Source organism: Papaver somniferum, unplaced genomic scaffold, assembly GCF_003573695.1.
Source record: "Papaver somniferum cultivar HN1 unplaced genomic scaffold, ASM357369v1 unplaced-scaffold_137, whole genome shotgun sequence".
NCBI classification, from domain to species: domain Eukaryota; kingdom Viridiplantae; phylum Streptophyta; class Magnoliopsida; order Ranunculales; family Papaveraceae; genus Papaver; species Papaver somniferum.
Window position 1 is genome coordinate 5,372,010 of NW_020622934.1, and position 7,316 is coordinate 5,379,325.

General features: G+C 38.7%; 2 pseudogenes; one reads left to right on the top strand and one right to left on the bottom strand.

The window, feature by feature from the left end:
• Positions 1-134: 134 nt before the first annotated feature.
• LOC113334536 lies at positions 135-3,475 on the bottom strand (annotated as a pseudogene).
• Positions 3,476-3,519: 44 nt separating this feature from the next.
• Positions 3,520-6,622, top strand: LOC113334336 (annotated as a pseudogene).
• The last annotated feature ends 694 nt before the right edge of the window (positions 6,623-7,316 follow it).

The following is a 7,316-nucleotide window of genomic DNA, read 5'->3' on the forward strand; positions in this document are numbered from 1 at the left end:
CAGAAATAAATACGAAGAACTCCAAAGAAGGATGATGATCTGGAAGGTAATCTGCAACTCCTAACTAAATTCTATCCATATATGTGATGAAGATCCTGAACTTTCTATCGGGAGGATTACTTTGCCTAATACCTTTAAAGAGTACAATGATCTTTGAGAACGTGCCTAGCTAGATCCAGAGACCCACCTTCTTATAGATCAAGTGCAAATTGTAAGCAGCTTCTCTTCGGAGGTCACAGTAACCCGATTCTTAGTTTCTTGAATACTTGAATCCTCATTGGAGCTTTGGATTGGGTAATCCTTCTCCCGCATTCCCACCCTTTTCATAATTGAACTGCTAGAGTAACCAGACCAACATGGTTGACACGCCCGACCGTATTATACAAGGCTCCTGGCTATTTCCCGAAAGTCTTAAATTGCTAAAGAGAATGCAAAGCCTTGTGCTAGACATTGATGCTTGTTTGTAGTCTAAACCCAAGGGCTAAGTTGATTAAAGCATCCCAACACAAAGATTGATCAACGACTGTCTGGCATAGTTTATATGCTTCAAGATACTCTCTTGCAGCTGGCTTGATGTTGGCTGATATTGGTAAGCTGATGCCAAAATGATCATGGGAGTACACAGTCAGTGTGTGTGCACCTCATATTATGCAAAACTTTACATGCTTCGCCAACCTATTCTCCAATCCTTGAAATAACTTTGTAGTAGCAATTCCAGGCGGCAAAGCTGGGGATGCTGCTGAACAATGATCTTGCACAGTCATAACCGATTGGATCGGTAGTGTTGTACGCTATCTGAGCTCCAAGAGACTGAAGCTCCTCTTTCTTCTCAGCGGAAGTATGTTTCTGCTAATCTTAGACTGTGACTAATAATCTCTAGGGCTTCCCAATATCTTCGCAGTGAAGATCCACTTTGCACAGATCTAAAATAAGCTGATAATGTTGTCATCTTTTAGGAGTTTTGGCAAAGGCGGCTCTCTCAGTGCTTGTTTCTAGACTCTTCATCCGAATCATCACTGTGCCAATCCAGGCCCGCTGCAACGACAGCAGCCTTTCTCTCCTCCTCATCAGAGCTGCCTTCTTTTGAAGTGACTTTTTCTCTAGAAGCTTTAACAGGTCCGACGGTGCTGCTAATTCGATGGTCTAAACCACGAAATACATCATCTGGGTGGTGATCATCCAGTAATTTTACCTTTCATCGAGAGTGCTTTTCGAGAGCCGCTTCTTTGATCGAACTTTCTGGTTCAAACTTTCGGTAAACAGTGTTTCACGAACAGATGATAAAATTGCCTCAACAAAGTCTTCAAGCATCCTTTAGAATGATATATATGGGCAAGTTGCATTTTACTTTCGGATGACTCCACCAAGGTTTAGGAGACATTGAGCTGTATCAGTTGTTGATGCTAAATCCTTTGGAGGAGAAAGCAATTTAACCACCTCATCCTCTTTTATCTTCTTCTTCAAGAAGAAGAGAAGCCAAAGTTAGGCGAGCATCAACATCACCCTCCATTTCCTTTGTACCCAATGATTATTTAAAGAACGTAATAGCTGTGTCTTCGTTCCTTTAATGATAGGTAACACTGAGCAATTTTCATATGCAACTCCCTGCCATTTTGATCCATTTCTTCTAGCATGAAATAATACTTCAATGCAGATTCATAATGCCCCAGATTCATAATGTGTTTCCCACGGCTGTAATCAATCATGTTATCTCCATTATGCTTCATTTGCAAATTCCTGAATAAATTCTCAGCCTGTTCAATTTCCAAGATGAACATGACAAAATTCCGCTTTAACAACTTAAACTCAGTGGCAACTGCTCCTTAGCGGCAGTGAATAGTACGTGCATGCTCAATCTGCTGAAGTGCCTTAAATGTTCATTATTTTCCATGAGTATGGTGGCTAAAAGATCAATCACACTCCATTGTGGATCTGATATTCTCTCTTTGATGTAGTCTTCCAGAATGCTGATCGACTGCTCTACCTGACCACAGCTATTAAAATCTTCGCAGCCATCCTTCGTGCTTCAACATTTTCAGGACAGAGTCCTACTATTTGATTATATGATTCCGCAGCTTTATGATATTCACCAAGCTCGGCGTGAAGTGATGCACGATCAAATCTAAGACCCAAATCTTCAGGATCGGCCTTTATTGCTTTAGAGAGGCAATACGTAGCCATGCCAGTATTTCCTTGCTCTATAGACAGAGCTACAAGCCTCTTCCAAAGAGATGGATGTTCCTTGGGTGCCAAATGAGAAGCAAGCATGTAAAAGTTCATGGCCTTTTTTTTATCTCCAATTTCCTCATAGACAAGGCCAAGAGTGTGGTAAGTTTCGGACAAATTTGGAGCAAGCATAATTACCCCCTTCAGTATAGGTATTGCCTCTTCATATTGCCGTTTAGCATAAAAGATATTAGCCTCACCAATTTTCTTGGTGACTTCAGGGCTAAGTTTGTTTCTGGATCCCTTCTTTCTACCCTTTCTCTTAAGCTCCTTTGACTTTTTCCACATAACCATCCCTCCCATGAGCTCATCAACTTTCCTAACATAATCATCCTCTTGCCTCGACTTCTTTGAAGGAGCATCACGAGGGCGGTTATTCAGCAGTTTTCGCTTTTTTTCAGCCAAAGCTTCATATTCAAGCAGCTCAAATTTCTGATACGGTTGAACTCCAAAGGCATCATCCTCCGTTAAATCCAAGGGATTCATCTCCCCATGGAATGCAAGTGTAAATACATCATCTGCATCTTCTTCTTCTCCTTCATTCCCATCTTCTTCGTCTCTATTTACGTCTTCTTCATCTTCTATGTAGTCCATCTCAAGATCCTCAGTAGAATTTGAAGCCACTAGCTTGGATTTCCCTGTATCCTCGTCTTCCATTAATGTTTGCTAGACGAAGTTGAACACTCAGACGCTCCTAATCAATATTTTCCGCTGTGAGTAATCCAAATTCCAATAAGCTATAATGATAAATCTCAAACAAATGAGGATTTTTGCAAAATAAAATAAAAACAACAGCTTGAATCTACAGTGTCTCGTGAAACCAAATTATATTTGTTACCCGAAAAATAGTTATGTACAAGAGTAGAATATGATTAACCTTGAATCTCTTGAAGCTAGAATTCAATCAATAATATAATGGGAAGTAAAATTCACACATAAAACTGCTAATCAAGCCGTGACATATAATTAAGCACTTATACAACTTAAGAAAAGAAATTGAGAGCGATACAGTAGGCATATGCCAACTAAAAACCCTAACCAAATTCAACCAAGAAAATTCCCAAATATCCTGACCCAAGGGTTTTGACTGAAACAGAAGTAAACAATGAATCAGACATACCTGTAATGGATGTTCAATATCACTTCCCAGAACCTCTTACTGTGTATTCTGCAGATTTGTTTGTCCGTGAGTTCATCTCATCATCATAGGCAGAACCAGAGCGGAGAAGAAAAGCAAAAGACCCTCTTTTGTGGGTCCACCACCTAAGAGAAAAAGGATCGGGGTGCCTTTAGTAAAGTAAGTAGTAAGTAATATGGTCATTTTACACGGCCAACTCAAGGTTCTCCGCTCCTACAGCCTGAGAGATGATTCTGAGTTTGAAACTTTGAAGAATCACCAGCAGCAGCAATACAACAACTGGTTAACAATGGCGGGAAAATCTAAGAAGAAGAAAAGTTTGAATTTTTCCAATATATCTGATACTGATTCTTCAACATCTTCCGAGGAGGAAGAGAAGAAGAAGAAGAGGAGGAAAAGGCGAGTGGTGGTGAAAAGAGGGAATGACAGAACAAACCCTAACCAAACGGGGAAGCCGACTAAGAGTAGTGTTTTAGATATTGAAGATTTCTCTGATGAATTAACTGTTTTGAAGATTAGGGCTTCTTTACTTGATTGGTATGATGCAAACCAGAGGGTTTTGCCATGGAGGAGGAAGATGGGTAGTAGTATTGAACCAGATGAAGAAGATGAAAGGCAGACTTTTGAAAGAGCTTATGATGTTTGGGTTTCTGAAATCATGTTGCAACAAACTAAGGTTGCAACTGTTATTGATTATTACAATCGGTGGATGGATAAATGGCCTTCCCTTCAACATTTAGCTCAAGCTACTCAAGAGGTATACAAGTTTGGTAGCATACCTATGTAAATTCATTAAACTTAATTTGCATATCATTCTTGATTGTTTCTTCCTCTTGTTGTTGTAGGAGGTTAATGAGATGTGGGCTGGACTGGGGTACTATAAACGGGCTCGCTTTCTCTTAGAGGTAAGTTAGGTTGCTCTTTATTTTTGCCGGCTCGGATTCTGTTTTAATTAGAAAAGTGTAGCTTAATGATCCAACAAAAAGAATTGCATCCTCTCTGCATTGCTCAAAATTTCGCTTTGGGGGACAATTTCATAATTCACGAAATCATAGTGTCAACATTGTGTATCTTTGCTCTCGAGTTTAATGAACAATGCATTTGTTGGCTTGAAATTTATCTACATATTTTTCTGTTACAGCACACATGTACTTGCTTACAAACTAATGATTCAAGGGAATTCATGATGAATAGGATTTTTTGTAAGAGGATTGAGCTGAAATGTGCATCACTCTAATTTCATCCAACATTGAAAAGAAAAATATGAGAAAGAATCGGAAAGGTCTTATGTAACATTCTCCTCCATGGAAGTGCTACTATTGTGTCTGTGCTCTAATTGTTGCACTCAGATAACTCTATTCGGTGGTTATGTTGATTAGGGAGCAAAAATGGTGATTGAAGAAGGAGGAGAAGAATTTCCAAGAACAGTTCCCCAGCTTCTTAAGGTTCGGGGAATAGGAGATTACACAGCTGGGGCCATTGCTTCCATAGCTTTCAATGAGGTAAATTTATCTACTATCATCTGCTTTAAGAACAAAGTAAGCCAACATTTGCCTCCCTTTTCTTTAACTCTTTAACTTTGATATTTCAGTCTGTGCCAGTGGTTGATGGAAATGTTGTTAGAGTGATTGCTAGGCTGAAGGCCATTTCTGCGAATCCAAAGGAATCAGAAACTATCAAGAGCTTTTGGTGAGTTTCTAAACACGCATATTTAGATGATTTTCTCTATGCCTGGCCCTGTACGTGGTTGGGAACAGAAGAGCGATGTTTCCCATCTTCTAGTTTAGATCACCATGTGAAAAATCAAAGAGCATATGTGTACTCAATGTTCTTTGTTACTTTCTAAATCAGGAAACTGGCAGGCAGTTAGTGGATCCTTGTAGACCCGGAGATCTGAACCAGGCTTTAATGGAACTTGGAGCAACCATATGCACTCCTACAAGCCCTAGTTGCTCTTCCTGTCCTATCTCAGAACAATGTCATGCATTTTCACTCTCCAAGAATTCTCAATCAGTGCAGGTTATTGATTATCCTCTAAAGGTTATAAAGCCAAAACCAAGACGCGAGTTTTCTGCTGTTTGTGTGGTAGAAATATTGGACGACCAGAAAGGAACCTGCAGTAATATGAGCAGTAGACTTTTACTTGTAAAAAGGAGGAAGGGCTTCTTGCAGGGCTTTGGGAATTCCCATCTGTGCTCTTTGATGGAGAAGGCGACTCGGGTACGAGGAGAAAAGTGATGGATCAGTACTTGAAGAAGTCATTTGAACTAGATACTAGGAATTGTAACGTAATTTCAAGAGAAGAAGTTGGAGATTGCATACACATTTTCAGTCACATTCGACTCCGAATGTATGTAGAGTTGTTGATTATAAATCTAAACGGTAAGGCACTTGTAAACATCTCTCTCTCCCCGTGTCAGCTTTTTCTTACATTTTAACATTATTGTAAGTATTCTTGTGGTAACAAAGGTGAGGAGAAGATCTTGTCTGAAAAAGAGGGTAATGACACTGTAGCATGGAAGTGCATCAGCAGCAATGCCATTGAAGGCATGGGATTGACATCCGGAGTGCGAAAGGTAAAGTTGCAATAATGATATGAAATCCTTGCACTTATTTTGTGATGCCTGATGTCATAGGATTCTATGGAAAAGCTTTGTACATTTATTAACACCAATTCCCCACCATTGCATCTTCTGTAGTTCCGTAAAATCAAGTTTCTCGTTTAGTTCTATTGTGGTTTCACTAACTCTCTCTTTTATGCGCTTTCCTCGAATAAATATCTATTTGAGTTACTGCTTCACTAACTTTCTCTTGTACGCGCATCTTTCTGATTCAGGTTTATAATATGATTCAACAATACAAGCAGAAAACCTCACTCGTATATAGCAGGAAGAAGAAATACCCAAACAAAGTAAAGTTTATGTAAATTTTGGAAGTAGATGATGATTCGGATAAGCATGCATTGCAGACATGAGGAAAATCTAGATCATAAGAACCTTTTGTTTCTCATCTATTAACTAGAGTTATAGTTTCCTTTAGTTTCTTGCACTCTGTTTACAATACTGTTAGTTATGTTTGTTAACTAACTGACTATTCACGTCACTTTCGCACCGGTTCTTTCCTTTCTATCATTTTTTTTTTTGAAGCATAATTCCTTTCTATCATGTTTGTCTGGAGAATATATGAACTCTTTTGTGTAATGAAATGTAAAAGGCGTGTTGTGATCAATTCAATCATATCCAAGATGTTATCTTGGTGTCAGTGCATTCCAAGTGTTTTCTCCATTAGTGGAGTTTTCTCATGGTTTCTTAGATTTTCTTTAAATCTCTTACCTCATGCCTACTTCTTGTTTTTGAGAAATCATCTCTATTTGTTTTTATTCCTTTTTCTCTAATGGCCAGCATGAGACTATTCCTTAAAATCAATTAGTTAACATCATTCCTTCAGAGCTTACATGAGATAATATCTTTCTTGGGTATCTCTGTGCTTGCTTTGTTTACTAATTTCCAATTACTCCCTCCGTATCTTTTTAATAGGCTGGTTTCTATAAATAAATGTTTCAAAAAATAGGCTGGTTTCCTAATTGGGAAAGTCAAATGTTACTTTAATTTTTTGGGACCACTTTTCTCTTAACTTCTTTTGATGACAAGTGTCATGTGGACCATTTCACTTTAGTTCTTTTGCTGACAAGTGTCATGGGAACCATTTCACTTCACTTCTTTTATTGACAAGTGTCATGAGGACCACTTTCAATGATTAGTTCTCTTAATTTCCTTAAAATTCTCTAAAAACAAAACCAGCCTATTAAAAAGGAACGGAGGGAATATTAGTTACCTTGATGGATCTACTGAATGTCCAGTTCAATACACTGTCTTGGGGTAAAAACTGATAGTGGTAAAAAATAGGGGTAAACCGACGCTTGTGTCCGAAGACATTTGAACCCTAAACAACT